This window comes from Nyctereutes procyonoides, unplaced genomic scaffold (genome assembly GCF_905146905.1).
Source record: "Nyctereutes procyonoides isolate TBG_1078 unplaced genomic scaffold, NYPRO_anot_genome, whole genome shotgun sequence".
NCBI lineage: Eukaryota > Metazoa > Chordata > Mammalia > Carnivora > Canidae > Nyctereutes > Nyctereutes procyonoides.
The window spans coordinates 47213849-47233455 of record NW_026575042.1 but is presented as its reverse complement, the minus strand read 5'-3'; the positions used below and the strand labels follow the sequence as shown (position 1 = coordinate 47233455).

General features: G+C 43.9%; 1 protein-coding gene and 1 long non-coding RNA gene across 13 annotated transcripts in view; one reads left to right on the top strand and one right to left on the bottom strand.

The window, feature by feature from the left end:
- MBNL1 (muscleblind like splicing regulator 1) overlaps nt 1–19213 on the bottom strand; it is a 180155-nt gene extending 160942 nt beyond the window's left edge. For 8 of the 12 annotated variants that reach the window (XM_055321309.1, XM_055321316.1, XM_055321311.1 and 5 more), the window contains exon 1: nt 19075–19213. The gene's annotated coding sequence lies outside the window, so the exon portion shown is untranslated. Of the gene's footprint in view, nt 1–17801; nt 17821–19074 lie in introns of those variants that run through there. The other 4 variants (XM_055321321.1, XM_055321318.1, XM_055321322.1 and 1 more) reach the window with 3 other exon arrangements.
- Nucleotides 18484–19405, top strand: LOC129507099 (uncharacterized). The gene is made up of 2 exons (XR_008663920.1): nt 18484–18649; nt 19100–19405. It is a non-coding gene; the product is annotated as an uncharacterized LOC129507099 (long non-coding RNA).
- The last annotated feature ends 202 nt before the right edge of the window (nt 19406–19607 follow it).

Genomic DNA, 19607 nt, shown 5'->3' with positions numbered 1-19607 from the left:
CCCCTTCCCCCAGCCTCTCGCCCCCAGCGACCCTCAGTATGTTCTCTATGACGAAAAGTTTCTTATGGTTCGTCTCCCTCTCTGATTTCGTCTCATTTTTCCTTCCCTTCCCCTATGCTCCTCTGTGTTGTTGACTAAATTCCACGTATAAGTGAAATCATGTTGTCTTTATGATTGACTTATTTCCTAGGTCTTCACTTAAATTGAGGTAAAAACTTTGTGTTAAAGTTAATAGAGAGAAAGAGAAATTACTTAATCTTCTTGCAATAAGAGCCACTTTATTTTGGATAAAACTACAAGCTATGCTCCTTTATTAAGTAGTATAGCCTTGAAGAGACGAACTTTTGAGAAGTTGGCTTATGCCACATTTCTTCTTTATTTATATATAAAACCTGCAGGTGTTCATCTGAGTCTTTAATAGCAAGTTTCTACTGGAAGACCCAAGTAGAAAAATTAACTCCCCCCCCCACAGAACTCACACATTCTATGATGGTACAGTACAGTACAGCAAATAATATTTTATATTTTGGCAGATAATTTATTTTCATCTGATTCTTGCCATTTGATCCTCACAACTGGGAGATGGTTATATTATCTGGCCCATTTTTAAAAAGATTTTTTAAATTCATTTATTCATGAGACACACAGAGAGGCAGAAACATAGGCAAAGAGAGAAGCAGGCTCCCTGCAGGGAGCCCGATGCGGGACTTGATCCCAGGACCCCAGGATCACGCCCTGAGTCGAAGGCAGACGCTCAACCGCTGAGCCACTCAGGCGTCCCTATCTTGCCCATTTGTGAACAAATAAATTGAGGCTTGTACAGTTTGACTGACTCACCAAAGTCCCCCCTAAGCTAATTAATTGGAAGGATCAGGCCCCCAAATCAGGTTGCTATTGTCCTATGTCCACAGGGCAGGCACTAGACACTAATAATGTACACTTAGGGGTGTGAAAATTACACACGTGCCTATCAGCTTCTTCTTACGACCGTTAATCAATTTTCATCTAGTAACCAATACATGACAGGGCTGTCAATACTCAGTAACTGATTTAAAGATTGACTGTTGAGGAAGAGGTCTTTGAACTTATTTTTATTTGTCTGCCCTCTGAGCAAGAAGAGCCTACATTTTCTTCAGAGCTTTCATTACAGGCGCTTAAAATGTATCAGCAGAAACCTTCCCTGTAAGTAGAAGGACATGCTTCCCTAAAAGTATAAAACGGAGTATGTGCTAAGCAAGTCTGCATGTAGGAAGGCTGATCTGTATCAACCACTAAAACAGTGTTTGAAAAGCAGTGAAGGAGATAGAATAAAACACTTCTAAGCCATGTAGAGTCAGACAGCTCTTTTGACAGCCGCTAAAACCATAGAAAAGTATACTAGAGAGAAAGCACTGAGGGTGTGAAGTGGCATAAATGGCTTTTTTTCCCCCTTTTACATGTGACAGACCTGTTCTGTAGTTCTGTACTGTATTAGTTTCTTTATGGCACCGAGAAATGGTAAATATTAAGTTGCTTTCTAACACGAAGGCTCAAAGTCAAAACAATTAAAACATTGCTTATGTATACTTTTATTCATTTATTTATTTAGTTCTCTTTTTTCCTTCTCTGCTATCCTGCTATTCTTTTTCCATTTAGGAAAAAGAAATGTTTTCCTAAAAGAAATCCAAAGACACCCAACACATACAATAACCTGATTAAATGGGTAAATACAGTCGTGAAAAATAAACAGTACACAGATAAAATTATTATCTATGCCTTGATTGGGTAAACCCGTTCCTTGATGACCCTTTATACCTAACCTAGACGGAAGGAATACGTGGATCCCCCTGTGGGGATCTTACTGCTTTAACGGGGAACATAAAGCAAACACACAAATAACCGAACATTGAAAAAGGAAGTGAGAAGTACACAGTAGAGATAACAATAAAGCCTGGTGAGTTAAAGGGGAGATAGGTCAGGGGTGGTTTCCTGATAGATAAGATGGGGATATTGGGGGGCACAGAATGTGAGCCCTGGGGGACTGGCAGGAAAGAAGGCTGCCCTGGGAGACTGGAACAAATCAGTAAGCGCCTTGAAGGCCAGGCTGCAGAATTTGGCCCTCACTTCGTAATTAATTGGAATTCACCCATCCCAAGGCTTTTTTCCCCAAGGACAGAGTCAAAATATTTAACCAAATACCCTAAGGGCTAAGAATAAGACTGTACCTGGGAGAGGAAGAGACCCTTGTCAATAAAGTCAGGAATTTTTTTCTACTTCGGAAAGCTTCTGCTTTGGTTGCCAGAAAGCTCAGAGAGAAATTGAGGGCTCGATCTCATCTCAAGGCCTTGTTTCAACTCTTTTCCCCCTAATTGATCTGTTATGTCTCTTTTTCCACCGTCCTATCTCACGTGCACTTCACTGGTGTAAGCCGACTCCCATCGGTTTTGACGGAACATACGTCAGACCTACCCAGGAGCAAAGTAACGTCTGGTCCCCCGGCACCAGGTAAGGTGGGAGATGCACCACTTAAAAGTTTCAGAAGAGGAAAGAGAGGTTAGAATTCACCTTCAAGGAAAGCGCAGTCCTCTCAACATAGGAAAGGTGGTCGCACTGGGTTAGGATACCTGGTCCCCGCAGCTGACAATTGCCCTAAAATCTACAACTGCTGGGTTCACCGGCCTACTTTTTTTTTTCTTTTTTCTTTCTCTTTTTGGCCTGGCTGTCCAGTTTGACCTTCCATGTGAATCAGTGTTCCTACCAGATGCCAAAATGACCTTCCAAAACTTACCAGGCTTCCAAGGCTACAGATATTTTCAGCTGTATCAGCCCTGGCTGTCACAGCATTCTGCATGATATTGAGTGGCAAAACCGGAGCCTCCTGTACCAGCCTGACCTTTTAAACTCACAATATTGTGCTGCCACTCAAAATTGAGTTTTCTCTCTCTGCGTTACTTTGCGATGCCCTTTCTCTTGCATAATCGTGAAGGGGTACTCTGAGCATTCAGTGGTTCTTTCCTTTACATGAGAATAAACTGCTTCCCTTTTATACACAGTAAACCTACCGTTGATTTAAAATAAATATTTATTGACATCCGTGAATAATATTTTTTAACGACTGAAAGGAGTATTTAAATTTTGTGGCAGTAAGAACTATAATAATATGTCACTACTTCTGCAAGGGCCAACGTGAAATTGGAGAGATGTCTAAATTTTATAATTGCACCTTTATAATTACATCTGCTTATGTCGACCGTTATGTATTCAATGCCTAGCACAGTGCCCAGAATATAAAAGAACCCAAATTAATATTTAAGTGAATGTTGCAGAATCTGCATATTTAATTATATTTCATTTATCATAGAACTCTTGGACTGAGATGTAGGTGCTTAATTTTCTTGCCAAAAAAATTAGTATATTAGCATGGAACATTCCTCTTAAAAAATATGCCCGAGAATTCTTGGACCACAGAGGGAAAATATTTTCTGAATCCATGACCATCAGGTCATTTATAAACAGAAAAGTATTGCTGGTATGAATTGGTTAGAGTTGAACTCCAGGGGAAGAAAAGAGCTATGGAGAGCAATTCATTAAAGATACGGAAGATTCTTTTTTTTTTTTTAAGATACAGAAGATTCCTAATAACAGTCTCTATCAACTGTTGGATCCCAAGCCTTAAGAACTACTGGAGTGATAGTGTATTCAAACTGACATATGTCTACCAGAGGATCTGTCGTCTTATTTCCACATAAGGTCTATATTTTCACAAGTCCTACTTGTCATCAGTACAGAGAACCGCAAAAATAATATTAAGTATTTCAGAGCAAATTCCTAAACTAACATTAGTTGGCGAATGAACCGCTTAGCGTCACGGTTATCCTATTCTATTTTTTTTATTTTTATTTACTTATGATAGTCACAGAGAGAGAGAGAGAGGCAGAGACACAGGCAGAGGGAGAAGCAGGCTCCATGCACCGGGAGCCCGACGTGGGATTCGATCCCGGGTCTCCAGGATCACGCCCTGGGCCAAAGGCAGGCGCCAAACCGCTGCGCCATCCAGGGATCCCTCTAGCCTCCTCTCTGATCACTCTTTATTTTGTCTTCTGGGTTCCAGTCATACCTAAGTGCATCTTTTTCTTTTTCTTTTTTTTTAAAGATATTATTTATTTATTCATGAGAGAGACAGAGAAAGAGAGAGGGGCAGAGACACAGGCAGAGGGAGAAGCAGGCTCCATGCACCGGGAGCCCGACGTGGGATTCGATCCCAGGCCTCCAGGATCGCGCCCTGGGCCAAAGGCAGGCGCCAAACCGCTGCGCCACCCAGGGATCCCTCCTATTCTATTTTTAACTATAACCTATGTACTACTTCATAATCCTTTATGGATTACACCGGGACGGATGGATCAATCCACATATAGGCATGCAGGACACACACCTGCACATGCTCTAACCACCCTGCTAGGGATTTGAGGGAAAGTGAGAAAGTTTAATCAGAAATCTCCGCATGGATGTAAATTCTCAATGACATTTTTTATTATTTTAATGTTGGCAGCAGATTTCTATATTTTGGTTATGAGAGAAATGAATTGAATTCTCTAATGTCTCCAATAATGCAGCTGAATAAATTAGAAGAACATTTGCAATACTCTTTGTGGGCTCCAGACGCTTCTTAAAATGTGCCACTGTGAAGCCGTCCAACTGAGCAATTGGCAGAGTGCTAGGTCATTCAGAAGTGACATCAGAAACTTCACAGGTGGTAATGATTTTGAGTCTAAAAGTAGATTTTGCTGATCTCGGTGAGTGCTGGGGCAGCGGGTATCAGGTGTGAGCAGAACCACTACTATGCAGACCACACAGGCATATTTGACCATTTGAAAGCTCTTCCTTCCAAGCCAGTGAAACTTCAAAGTCCACTTCATCGTCTCTCCTGGTTTGGGACCACAATGCTTCAAAACCCAACCTTCACATCGTCCCTTCTTCATTTGGATTCATTGAACTTGGATTAGGTCTTGAACCTAAGCTGCTGTCAGTACTGGCGTCCTTAACCCATACCCCACTGATGGAAAAGAACAAGCAGACAAACAGCAAGAGGACCGGGTTAGGATCCCAGCACTCCCCGTAGGGTGCTACAGGACCCCGGGGGCAAATTACCTGAACTTCACCTAGCCACGCCTCCTCTCCTCACCTGTGAACAGGAGAGGGCCGGCGACACATAAATCTCGAAGCCCTGTCCAAGAGCCACACACGGTCACATATGTAAGAGGATATGTGCCTACCAAATAAGTCACTAGTTTTACCATTATTATGATTGCTAACCATCTGGTTCTTTGGTTGTCGTCACTATTTCACTAAAAACGGGCCTTCTTCTTTAGGCTATCGGCTTCAGAAAGACAGAAGCTACATCTTTTTTTTTTTTTTTCCAGAAGCTACATCCTTAATTTTGCTTGAAAATTTCACGCCACAACCTTATCGGGACGTTTTTACGCAGTGGGCATGAAGTAAGTGTTCACGATTAAAAGTGAATCGTGGTGAGCGATCAAAAATAATAATAATTCTGAGTCTTCTAATTGATCCCGCAGCTTAAGTCCTGGAAACGAGGGGCGAACACTTCACAGCTGAACGGGGTCTTACCGAATACGCACGGTTGTGCATCTACCATCCGAAAGTTTGGAAGCGGGCCCACAAAATACAGCTTTATTTCCTGCACACCCAGAAAAAGCTGGAGGAAAACAAAGAGCATCGTGCGCTTATCTAAAACCCTTTGTCGTTAAAGTCCAACCCAACACACCTCTCTCTTACAGGTCTCCCTTTTCTGTTAACATTTTAAAAGTTGCAGGCCTTGAAACTCAACTGTCAACACGGAGTGATTTAATCTCCTCATCAAGGGGTCACCATAAAGCAGCTCTGGATGAATTATATACGCCCTCACTTTTCTCCCAAAGTGCCAACATCAGGAGAAAAAAAAAGTGATCTTTTCTGTCTAGTTCTAGGATGACACTATGTTTGGGTCATGCTTGTTTTATCAGGTACTGAAACCGAAAAATAAATGGTTTAAATATTAAGCCGTATCATCAGATTCAATTATGGGCTGATTTTTGTCTTCTCTCCAATATGCAGAGCACGCAAAGAGTTAATGCGGCTACTGGATGGTTTTAGGCAAATTCCACACTCTGCCCACAAGCAGCCTATTCTTGGCTCCCGAGCCCACTTTATTTTGCCCGAACATTACTTGTGAATAGTTCTATCACTACGCTGGAAACCACTTGGAGAGCAGGGCGTGTATCTTACTCACCTCTTTATCCTCTGATGGGATAAAGCAGGAGAGGTGGCACATGGACGCTGCAGCCGGTCAGTATTTGCTAAATAAGAGGGTTTTCCTTGGGGGCCAACAGCAATGGCATACGTTTCTTCCATTCTCCTTCTCTAGCCGTTATATCATTTTATTTGGTAGGTGTTCTAAATAGCTCGGCGGAGAGAGGAATGTGTTAGCAAAGTGACATGCTCCCAACAGAACACATCTTTGGTGAAAAGTCTATCTCTTAAAATCATCAGCTATGCCACGTAGTGGCTGAGGACACAGACCGGTGTGTGAATAGGCTAGAACATGAGAGCATGAAATAACCACAGGCGGAAGAAAAAGGAATGCAGCATGCCCTCTGGGGTTACCCCCATCATTTCTTGGTGAAAATTTTATGGCATCACATGATTGGTGTGAAAGCCCATTATCTTCTGGAACTTTTGCAAAGCTTCCTCTGAGGGCCTCCCAAACGCAATGTTGTAACAGGCCACACTACTGCAAGCCCTTACCCCGTCCGCCGGACACAGGAGGCCTAGTGTGTTTTGTTCGGTTTCTAAACTGAAGAAATAAAGATTATAAGCATTTATCAGACTATGTGCCAACGTGAGAGCAAAAGAAGCAAATTTTATATTTTATAATTTTATATTTAACTTGAGAAAAGCCCAGCCTTTTCTCAAGTTAAAGTCACACCTTCCTGACTTGGGTCAAGCGTGGTACGGGGGAAGTTTTAAAATCGCTGCACCCTAACCAGGTCACACCCATTCCCAGCAGAATCTTTGCGATTCTGGGGTAGCAAAGATTTTCAAGAAAAGCCTGGGCTTCCGTTCAGGTTGCCCGCCCACCAGCCATGTGACTTGAGGCAAGCACATGAACTTCTCTGAGTCTCTGAGTGCTCACAGCCACCCGGAGAAGGGTGGCTCCTGTTTAACAAACACCACTGCAAGGTGGTTCTTTTATAAAACAATGTAAGCCGGCAACGTCTCACGAAGGAGACTCTCCAACATGGTAGCTGGTGCCTCCTTGCTTCCCCCTGTCCACGCGGTTTCCCTCCACGTTCTGAACAGAACGGCCAATTCCCCCTCTCTGCAGCCAGCAAGCCTGGACTCTTCGGTTCCGCAAACACTTGCCTTCTTTGGGTTCCCTTCTTTCTTCGAATTTCCTCTTTTGGTGTTCAGTTGCAGGACCCCGGGGTGGCTCAGTCCATGAAGCCTCCAACTCTCCAGCTCAGCTCAGGTCATGATCTCAGGGTCGTGAGATCGGGCCCAGAGCCCCCGTTGGGAGGGCCGCCCGCTTAAGATTCTCTGTCTCCCTCCTGCTGGGCCCTCCTACCACCTCCCGAGCCTGTGCACATGCAGGTGCTCTCTCGCTCACTCTCTCAAAAAGAAAAAAAAAAAGGGATCCCTGGGTGGCACAGCGGTTTGGCGCCTGCCTTTGGCCCAGGGCACGATCCTGGAGATCCGGGATCGAATCCCACGTCGGGCTCCCGGTGCATGGAGCCTGCTTCTCCCTCTGCCTGTGTCTCTGCCTCTCTCTCTCTGTGACTAACATAACTAAATAAAAAAATTTAAAAAAAAAATTAAAAAAAAAAAAAAAACAACCCTCAATTGTACTGTTACACATGCCTTTCCCTCCGGCTCAGTTACATGCCAACCAAGAGAAACTACGGGATTCTCCTTTGGATCCTCCTCTCCTGACCGACTATGACCCCTGAACTCTACTAGGTGCTCCAAACGCGTTTGTGGATTGGCCATTCAGCAGAACACAAAGGATGATTTGCTTTCCCTATGCTGCCTCATTGTTAACATAGTAAAATACCTTTTTAAGTGAGAAGAACCTCAGCATTTAGCAAACTGTAATCCACTGCTGAGAAACAGACACAGTCATTTCTTCCTATATTAATTGCTCCCACAACGACACTCGCTTTTAAAAGCCAGTCCCCAAAAATATATTTCTCTGAGTTACCTCCTAGATGCAATTCTCAGTAAATGTGGTTCCCCCGGAGAGCATTATGCAGAATTCTGTTGGAAGGATATACTTTTTCAATAATATCAATTGCTCTGGACATTTCGAATTACTTTTTTGGAAAGGTCATGCAATACCTCAGAGAGACTCTGCACCTGAGTCAAAGATTTGCTTTGTGTTCGCTGTCGTTCACTTTTGCTATGCTCGCCAAATCTCTTAAGAGTCTTCTGGATGGGGTACTTAAAACCAAATACCTTACCCGAATGCCACTAAGTTGACAGTGCAGCTTTCCCTGAAATGTCTGAGCAAATTCAAATAATCCGGCTCAAAACAATTCGGAGTAAATTTGTGTGGTTAAAATTAAGCCCAATGAATAGAGAAAGCAAAGAAGGATTTCTAGTTTTAACACTGTTTAATCTTAGTTACTTAAGAAATGAACATCTTCTGAACATCACCTTCACACCGACACAACAGAAGAGATTTTCACCATATCTTTATAGCACAGGGCAAAAATCTGATAAATATGATAAAAAAAAACCTAAAAATGGAAAAAAGACGTGCACTAAGTGTGGCTCTGACATACTACTAATGTAAACGAAAGGTGAAATAAAGCCCTGTTAACATTATTTTCTCGAGCTCTATGTAAACATGCTGTAAAGACAGAGACGGGACAATTTTTATTATTTTTTCATGGACACAGACCATCGAAATACACAATAAGTGGTAAATATTTATAAATAGAGTCATTGTCTCCAAAACTGTCTTGATTTCCTGGGAAATTTTTTTTTTAAATGAATGTTAAACACAACACAATCTGCCACTGCTGTGACATCTTCTGCTTAAACCCTGTTAAGCCGTTTACTTGTAAAAAAGCACGTGAGGACCTTCAGCAAAAAGGCCCGGGGGTATCCCTGCCAAGCTTTCTATTCTCTTCGAAGGAGAACTATCCTCACAACCCCAGGAAACTGGAACTCAGTAGAACTGCGTATCTAGCCCCGCGCATACATCATTCTGTTTACGAGAGTGTCTGATTGTTAAGGAGTCTTATTTCCAGGAAAAAAGGGTATCACAGTTATGCTGATACCTTCCCTAAAATAGCAAGGTCTGAGAAGCCTAAATGTCAGTCACAAAGAACACACTGCAAACTCGTTTTATCGTGTATCTGGGTGCCACCTGGTTTATCGCACAAGATAGGTGACACCGGTGTTCCTTTAATAGGGGACGAGAACGGCCTGGCCCACGCTGAAACATCCCCTAGCCGGTAATGAAAGACCCCTAGAGAAGAAATTAGGCTTACTTTACAACTGCCAATTTGAGATGAAGAATTTGGCGACCTGCTGCAGTGCATCGGACCCTGTGCTTGATTTAAAAGAGCTGCACACAGAAAGGAAATGTTTCAAGAATTCAGCATGCGCCTCCCACTTGGTTGAGCTCTAGTAGTTCCTGATGAGACACAGTGTGTATTTTCTCTGACTGATAGTTTAAAATATAGTTCTTTATCCTGAGAGAGCACACGCGAGTAGCAATGTAGGGAACAGAATTAACAAGAAAGATGAAAATGCTTACAGAAGAACTTTTTGATGAAAAGTTAAAAAAAATTCTTACTACATGCTAAGAATCGTTTTTAAGAGCTCCCGTTGCCTTTCCCGTCCGTCCACATCTAGTCACCTGCTACATCCTATGGACCCTGCACTGGCACTTCCCCCCCATGTACGTCCTCCTTTGCATTCCCTGGCATTTCCCTCATTTAATCCCTCATCTCTCTCCTACAATAGCTCTTTATGTGCCCTATCCTCCCTCTGTAAATCGTCACCAAAATCCGTGCCTGTAGGGTTGGGAGCCTAACCAAACACCTCCTGTTGCCCACTGCGTATCCTAGGATATGCTAGCATATACCATCTGCTCCTCAATGCCCCCCAAAGTGCCCCCCATCTCCTCTCCCACCTGGCTCCTCCCTTCCTCCTACCCTACCTGCTGCCCACCTCCCCCTATGCCTTTCCCCTCTATCCTCTTACTTTCTAAATGCTGTCAAAGCGTGACTCTGCTGGAAAATGACACATATTTATGGTCTCCATCTCCCATATGCACCCGATGCAAGTATTTTCTTTTTAATCTTTTATTCTTTTGCATATAAGCATGGGCTCTAGAACTGGACTACGCTGGTTCAACTCCTTGTTGTGCCACTTATTACTTACGTAATTTTGGACAGTTGACTGGTCGGTGCCTCAGTTTCCCCATCTGTGAAGCTGAGCAATTAACAGTATGCACCACACAGGGTTCTTCTGAGGAACCCATGAATTAAGTCATAAACCTTACCCTGGCCTACAGAAAGCAGTCTAAAGTGTTAGTAATTAGGCAGCCCGGGTGGCTCAGCAGTTTAGCGCCGCCTTCAGCCCAGGGCCTGATCCTGGAGTCCTGGGATCCAGTCCCACGTCGGGCTCCCAGCATGGAGCCTGCTTCTCCCTCTGCCTGTGTCTCTGCCTCTCTCTCTCTCTCTCTCTCTCTCTCTCTCTCTCTCTCTCTGTCGCTCATGAATAAATAAATAAAATCTTTTAAAAAAATGTTAGTAATCATCATAGTTCTTATCCTCCTTACTGTTCCTTATATATCACTGAAATCATACAAAAAAAATGGTGAAAAACATGGACATTTGAATAAAGTCCCACAACGAGCCTCATAATTCTGCAAATGACAAGGAGAGTTTTTTAGTCATGCTACTTAATCTTGAGGATAAAGGTCATGAGGCCTATTTTACAGCTGTAAAAAAAAAAAAGATTAGGTGAGATATTTTATAAAGGAATATATAGCAAGTAGAACTTTTATTATTTTTTTTAAGATTTATTTATTTGAGTTAGAATAAGAGCAAGAGGGGCAGAGGGAGAGGAGGAGAGAATCTCAAGCAGACTCCACGTGGAGGGCAGAGCCCCACACGGGGCTCGATCCCAAGATCCTGAGATCATGACCTGAGCCGGAAACCACGAGTCAGATGCTTAACCAACTGTGCCACCCAGGCGCCCCCTTGAACTTCCATTACTACTAAGTATGTATGCACATGTTTACCATTTCACAGAGAACTCAGGGATTGGAAAGAGTAAATGGCTGTCCCCAGGCCACATACCCAGTCGGATCTGGTAAGATGAAAGCAAGTCTACACCCTGTGAGGCTTGTCTGTGCTAACCTCCCAACAAAATTTTTCCTTTCAAGACACAGACAAAAGTGCAATAGATATATTACACACACAGTAAGTCTAACATGGCAATAATAAAATTGTTATCACCTCTCCCATTTGCAAAGCCTTCCACTTTTCAAAAACTACACACCCCCACCCCATGAGGTCTGTTTTTGTTGTTCTACTTGCACTGCAACGAACGTGGCCAACAAACTAGGGGCTGTTTAGAGGAAGGGATGCATCTTTTCATAATAAGGCTTCTTTGAAATCAAAACTTAGTAAATAGAAACATCAATGATGGGGCCTTTGGCTTGGGAATACTGAATTGCAAGTCCAGCCAATGACTCAGAGCTTTTCCCACCAACACACACACACACACACTCCCACAGCTGGCCCTCTGCCTTCCTTTCTTTCTATCTGTCACCCAACTTGACTACCACCACCCTGACCCGGACTATCTTTCTGCTAGGATAAGAGCTATCCGTCCACATGGAGTGGTATAAGGTCATCTTGAAGGTGACTCTTTTCTTGCAATCAGAGAAGATAGACACAAATAAAATGTGAATGTGTCATCACTATGATCCCCAACAGTGCTGGTAAACCCACTGCTAGATTTGTAGCAACAATGGCTTGTTTCCCATTATTCATGCATTAAGACTGTTCCCTATATGATTACAAATTGTGGATACAATGAGCCCTGAATGGTCTGTAAATTCTAATACTAAATCAGGTTCCGAGAACGTCTTTAATGATGTTCTAAATATGAATACGAACTGTGCAATGCCTTATTTTGGCATCCCTGCTATTTAACATGCTTATGATGTGTTTTGACTATTAAACTGTAAAGTCTCACTGTTTATATTTCCTCACACTCCCACTGCATATATTATTGTTACCATACTTTTTTGGCATTCTCTGGAAGCATTTACTCAGTCACAGTCACTATAGACAGATGTCAGTAGGCTAGACACTTAAACACAGAAGGTATAGACGACGTTACGTCTTCCACCAACGAGGTACTTAAAGAATTTATTATTTTTGAAAACCCACAAAACTGTATTCACAACTGGGACACTTCCACCGGTGTCTATACCTTCTGTCTTTATTTCTCCACTTTCCTGTATTCATTGTCATGTTAAATGGGCTACTCTGGCTGTTTCTCATTAGAAGTCTCCTGGCTAATACCTATTTCTCTCATCGCTGTTCATTATGTAGGATACATGTCTTTTCCCAAAGTGAAATCGCTGCTTTTTAAATGTATTTTAGCGTTATGTCCACTTCTTAACTTTAATATCTAGATTTTTAGCGAACGACCTCATTGTAATTGTCAGCTTACTTTCAATCCAGCCTTTGGCAAATTCTCCACATCTGCCGTTCAACCTCATTACCCACTCCCGTCTTCTAACACATCTGTAACTACCTGGTGACTTCAAAAGGTGGTATTTTATGGTATTCAACAGGAAAATTAATGCAAAAGCTATGGATAGTCTAGTACAGCACATTTGGAAATTTATATATTGAAATAGAACACATACAAAAATCCTGTGTCTGGATGCTAAATATAAATGTATGAAAAATAAGAAAATATCACTGAAGAGATCGAATTAATGCTGGCTTAACAAAATACTATTTTTGCATGGTTGAAAAATAAAGAATAGCTTGTTTCCCATTATTTATGCATTAAGACTATTCTCTTTATTACAGTACTGGCCGGAGCTACATTAAGACTTATCTTTCCTCAAAAAAAAAAAAAAAGACGTATCTTTCCTCATCTGAACTTTCAAACCATGTTACCAAGCCACTGTTTATGAGACATCACTTTCTACTTTACAGTTATTTTAAAGCTCTTACTTCCTCTATCAGAGTGCTGTTTCTTTGAGGATAAGGTATCTATTGATTACTTTTGGTAGATCTCACTGAGCCTCGCTTGCTATTTTTGCCCCAATATGTATTCACTTATAAATCAACATTACAAAATAAAATATCTCAGATCAGCAATGTGATGTTTATTTCATACGATTAAACTTGTTCCCATGATCCCCGGACCTTGTTAGCTCTTTAAAACAAGTTCATTCTTTTTTTTTTTTTAAACGAGTTCATTCTTAAGTTAATAGCTCCCAAACGGTTTTAAAAATGAAAAATGGGGATCCCTGGGTGGCGCAGCGGTTTAGCGCCTGCCTTTGGCCCAGGGCGCGATCCTGGAGACCCGGGATCGAATCCCATGTCGGGCTCCCGGTGCATGGAGCCTGCTTCTCCCTCTGCCTGTGTCTCTGCCTCTCTCTCTCTCTCTCTCTCTCTCTCTCTCTCTCTCTCACTGTGTGCCTATCATAAATAAATAAAATAAAATAAAATTAAAAATTAAAAATGTAAAGAAAACCCAGTGTTAAACATAAGTTTCTTTTAAAAATCCTTTGCGGGTAGAAGTATCAGCTTAAGAGGGACTGGAATGGAGTTGATATTTGCACAGACATTAGCCTCTAGATTACATGACACTTAGCACAGTTCTTTTTAACAATTTGATGTTATTCAACATCCAGATTATTTGAATAAATTAGCATTGTCTAGGGAGCATGCGGCCTTCACAACAAACACTCACATAAAAATTGTGTCCCCATTTCATGAGAGTATTATCTTATCAAGTCTTATTCACCTCTTTGGGTATATAAAAAAATGTAACTCTCGATTTCTGAAAACAATGTCCAAAGAGATGACAGTTTTTCCTCTGGAGCATACCCACTACTGGAAGCATAACAGTTATTTCAGAAACATCTTCACCTTTTTACAAGAGTTGATCTCAGTGCAAAGGGAATTCTTCACCCTATCCAGTATGGCTACATTTCATCCTGAGATTAATACAACCTGAACTGTTTTAACACTGGATAATCACAGAAACCTGAGTAAGATCTCAAAAACAGGGGGGAAGTGCCAAAGACATACGTCTAATACTGTAACGTAAATGCCTTAAAGATTCCTCATTTTTATGGATGTCAGACACGTGTGTGAAGATGCCTCTCGAAAAATGTGAATAATTATCTGCAAGAGATGCACTTAGAGTCATTAAAAACTAATAGTAATATGTAAAAAAAAGAAAAAAACCTTCAACCATGTATTTGCTAAGTGTTTTCTCAAGGATATAGCTGTAGTGTTTACATAAATATATATTTTCATAATATGAAAAACACTAAATAAAAATCAATACCCCTATCTCATCTAAAAATATAAACTATGTCTAGAGACACTTAATGCCATATGTCAATAGTTCTTCTTGAATTCTCTGCTTTGCAATCAATAATCCTCCAACCATTAGTGAATATGCTCCATGACTCATCAGAAATGATACACAAAGTTAATGGGGATCAGTGCTCCCCTCACACTCCACACATGCGTTGACACTAATGGCAGTTATGCCTCATAGAGTGGGAGACAGGCTCAGACGGCAGGAGGCACCTCTTGCAAGGTTCTCTATACAATCTGCCCTCCCCCCCCCAAAAAAAAAAAGAACTCACTAAATCCACCCTGCCCTATATCTCTGGCAACCTCCAAGGAAATAAAAGTAAGCATGCTTTATAAGGGTAGAAAAGAACTGCCTTTTTTTTTTTCAGCTTCACACTCACTGTGTAAGGCAAAATGTACTTCAGTTATGAAAATATCTGAGGGGAATGTTTCCAGGACCTATGCCATTGTGCTTTGTTTGCTAGTCAGATGCTTTCTCAAGAATGTGTTCAAATCATAAAGACAATATCTCCGTGTATAGAAATCTTTCAAAGCCCCTATTACCACAGAATCCTATTTTTACCTTCTGTGACACTCAAAACAAGGCCTTATACCCTGCGAGTGCAAATCTGGCCCGTGTAAATTTATTAATCTTCGATTAACGTGGGGTCGGGAGCTGGTTTGGATTTACTTGTTTTTTGTTTTCTAAGGAAGGAAAGTCATAGGAAAGGAAAATACATATTAAGCATTTGAGGATAATTGCTATTTACTGAGAACTCCATTTTAAAATAAGTTTTAGTGACTCGTTTATGTTTGGTAACTTCAGGACAATGATAACTATAGTGTCTCTAAAATGTGCCTAAGTAGCAATCATACTCTATTCTGGCCTTTGAGAGGTGTTAAGACTCATCCCCTAATTACAAGCCTTCAACTACCTCACCATTAAATCTCTAAACTAAATAGTAGTTTTGAGGAAATAAAAATAGATGTTAGGTAGTGTGTGTTCTCAAATTTTGGTTACAATGGATAAGAAAGACAAGGTATGCCTACGTACAATAAACTTCTTTAGCTTGTAAAAATAAAAGTCGATTTTATTATATTTTCACCGGCAAACTCTTTCTGGCTTTCTCTCAGAATGCTGCTTCCCTGCTTTATTCTAGAACAGCACTATCCCATGGAAATGTAACACAAGCCACGTTTGTTATTTTAGGTGTTCTAGGAGTCATATTTGTACAGAGTAAAAATAAGCGTGGGGAAATTAATCCAACAGTATATTCTACTGAAACCAATATGTCCAAAATATTATCACTGCAACGTATAATCCACAGAAAAGCTATTAATCTGGTATTTTTTTTACATGCTTCCCTTCATACCAAGTTTTCCAAATCCAGAATGTCTTTTACACTTAGAGCCCATCTCAATCCCAACTAGCCACCTTTCAAATGCTCAACAGCCCCGTATGGCTAGTAGCCACAGCCCTGGATGGCACATTCTAGATTTCCAAGGAAGCTTCTTAGCCTAGAGGGCCACCACTTCAAAATCTTCCTACGTAACATCCTCTATAACCAGGGCTGCTGCTAGGATTTCCTATCAAGCCAAACATTTAAGTGAATACATTTCACTTCCTATCCTCCACCCCTCTGACCCTCCTACCTACTGCTCACCCCAATGACTTTTCCTTAAAGGGTATAGGAAATCTCATGACCAGATAGTCTCTTCAGCTTCTTCTAAGCAAGATCTGGGATGTTCTTTAACCTGAGCATCCTTTATCATCAAGCAGAAAAGCAGAAGGTACAGCACAACTATTCTCTCCCAGCCTCCATAAATAGATCAAACACAGGCCTAAAGACCCCCGATGGTGATAAATGCAAGGGCAGTTTTTTTTTGTTCCCTATGATGAAAATAGGATATTGTATACAATAAAGTAACATACCCTTATTCAATGAGAAATATGATTTTACTCTACCCCCCCTCCCCCAGGAGAAACTTTGGGATATTTGTTTCTTGATCTGGAACAGGACTCCATGTTTCATTTCATAGGAATTCTGTGCCCAGAGGAAGGAACAGAATGTTGGAAACAAAATTTAATGAATTCAACTTGGAGCCTAAGTTTGCCTCAAATGTGGAAATGTAAACACAAGCAATAATATTTTGAACCATAAAACACTCGGGATTGATTCTCCTCCACCGGCAGGGCTGCACAGAGTACCACACTCGATGTGCATCGACACACAAATTCGTTCTTAGTTACATGGGAAGAAAAATTAAACCAGGCACATGAGAGCTTCCCTGAGTCTCTCAGTAATAATAAAGCCTGATTATTATGTCTTAAGTGACACTGTAATTATAGACGGATGGATGAACAGGTTTTCTGCTGCTGACCCAACCTGTTCCCTAAAACACAAAAGGCAACTTTTGTAGCCCTCACTGAGGAGACTCCCCCCACCCCATTAAACAAATAAAACTAAGAACCATGTGTACATTTTGAAAGATGGCCTACTAACACAGTAATCCAAAAAAAAAAAAAAAAAAGAATTCACCCTCCCACCCCCATGCAAAGGAAAATCAGAACCCTGAAGGGGTTTCCCAAAAACACAAACAGTTTGGAGCTAGCTGTCGTCGTCACCAACTTTAAAGAAAGCAAAGATACAAGCGACAACAACGTGGCTTCTCGGGCTGCAAAAATAACTTGATTCAGAGCCCCCCTGGCTCTAGGTCTACACCCAGGACGTTGGAAGTTAAACGTTCCTAAGATGAAATCTCACGCAGTCGCTGAACTTTCATTTTCACCTGCCTGGGTGGCACTGGCTCATCTCAACAGCAAGGCAGGGAGGAAACACCTAACCGCTCTCGGGGACCCACACAGGTCCCAGGGAGTGGGTCCCTCGCGCGGTTAGAGACGCGCTACGCCCTGAATCCCCTCGGTGCAGGAGCGGACCCAGGAGGGAGGAACACCGTGTGCGCGCTGGTGTCGGATTTCAAAGCGCCTCGCACAGGGCCTGCAAATCCAAAGGCATTAATTAGCAGGACTTCTCTGTCTCGGTGCATGAATTTGTTTAAGAAATTCCTCCGAGTGCGGCCCACTTTACCATCCCTTTGCTTAGGAGGGCCTGTGCCCGCGGGCACACCGAGGAAAGCCAGGGGTGGGAGGTGCAGGGGGAGGGGGGAGGGGGGTGCAGTAACCTTTCTGGCAGCTTCTTAACTCCGTCTTAATCCTAGGGAAGCACACTCCACGGAAACACACCGCCAAATCCCAGCAGCAGCCGTAGGTGCCCCCCCCACTGCGCGGGGGTGGGTGCGCAGGGTGGAGGCGGGGAGGGGGGCACCTAAGAACACTTCTGCTGCGCTTGCAACACCCCTGTGGCTGGGAAGCGCTGCGCGAGGGGCAAGCGTGAGCTCCGCCGTGTACCTGCTCGTGTTACAGGCTCCGGCATCAAAGTATTCTCACATGACACATCACTACCAATAACAGATTCCGGCTCCGTTTAAAAAAAAAAAAAAAGTGCGGGGGTGGGGGGGGGCTACATATTTGTCCCGCTTTTGTCTAAAACAGCAGAACCCGAGCCCTAACTACTTGTGGTTCTTTTGAACCATCCGGTGAAAGCGATTCCATCCAGCGACTGCGGCTCCACCCCGAGAGCGTCTATACTTACTTTTCTTACAGTTTTTGGGTGACGCACTACCAAACGATGGGGGGGGGGAAGAAAAAGAAAAAGAAAGAAAGAAAAGGAAAAAGAGAGAGAGAGAGAGAGAGGAGCCCTCTCCTGCAGGGCGTCTTCCGCCCTGTAAACTTGGCAAAGGGCAAACTGGGCTGAAATACAGCCCTCTCCATATAAGGCAGCCCAGCTAAACATGTCATGCGTAATTTATGGGTAGCAGGCAGAGAATTAACCTTTGCGTGCACATATTTGGCCCAGATGAGAACCGGGCCCGATGGCAGCCCCCGGGGACCGGGATGCGGGGTCCGCCGGGGCACACCGGGGCTCGCGACTCAGGGACTCGCATCCTCCCCTGGCGAAGGTCATTAAGTTGTGAGTACACTTCCACGCACCTGTTTCTTCCATCCCCCCCACAATGCCCCCCCCGCCCCCGTCCCCCCACCCCTCCCACCCCCCGCCGCCCATCTCTCTTTCTTTCTTTTCTTTCTGCCTCTGCTGCCAAACTGGAAGCTGGCTGCGCGCTGACAGCGGCCGCAGAGCCCGGGGAAGGGCGGCCCCGGGCCCGGCGGCAGCTGCCCCCGCCCGCCCCGAGTTAGGGACCCAGAGTTAGGGACCCGCCGCGGCCGCCGCCGCCGCCGCCGCCGCCGCCAGCTGCCCCCGCACACACCCGGGAGGGGGAGGGGGAGGGGGACTCCGAGCCCCCCTCCCCCCACCTCCTCCTTCGGCCCCCGAAAGACTCCAAACAATGCCGAGCCGCGCGGCAGCGCCGCGGAAACTGTGCAAAACGGCAAACTTACCTCTCACATTTTTTTTTTTTTTCAGAGGCAGCCCGACCGCCGAGCGGGTGCCCAAGGCATTGTGGGAGTCCTGATTCCGAGAGGCCCGCGGCTTAAAATTGAACTTGGCAGCCCCCAGGTCACGGGAGCATGGTGAGCGCCCCGACTCATTCAGCTGCAGTGGAAAGACTGTTGCATGTCGCCGAGCAGCCTCTTATCGCCGGGCCCGGCTTCCGCCGCCGCTGCTGCGCGGCCCCTCCCCCGCCCGCCGGCCCAGCCCCACCAGGAAGCCCGGGGCGGACCGCCGGCTCCCGGACGCACGCGGCGGCGGCGGCGGCGGCGGCGGCGGCGGCGGCGGAAAAAAAAAAAAAAAGAAAAAAAAAAAGAAAAGGAAAAAAAGCCCGCCGCTCCTCCAGCAGCCGCCGCCCTCCCGGCCCCCGGCCGCACCGCCGCCCCCTCCCCCGAGCACCGGCCGCGGGGGTGGTCGCTGCGCCGAGCGGGCGATGCCGGCTGCACTGGCGCATCCCCGCGGCCCCCCGGTGGTATCGTCCGTC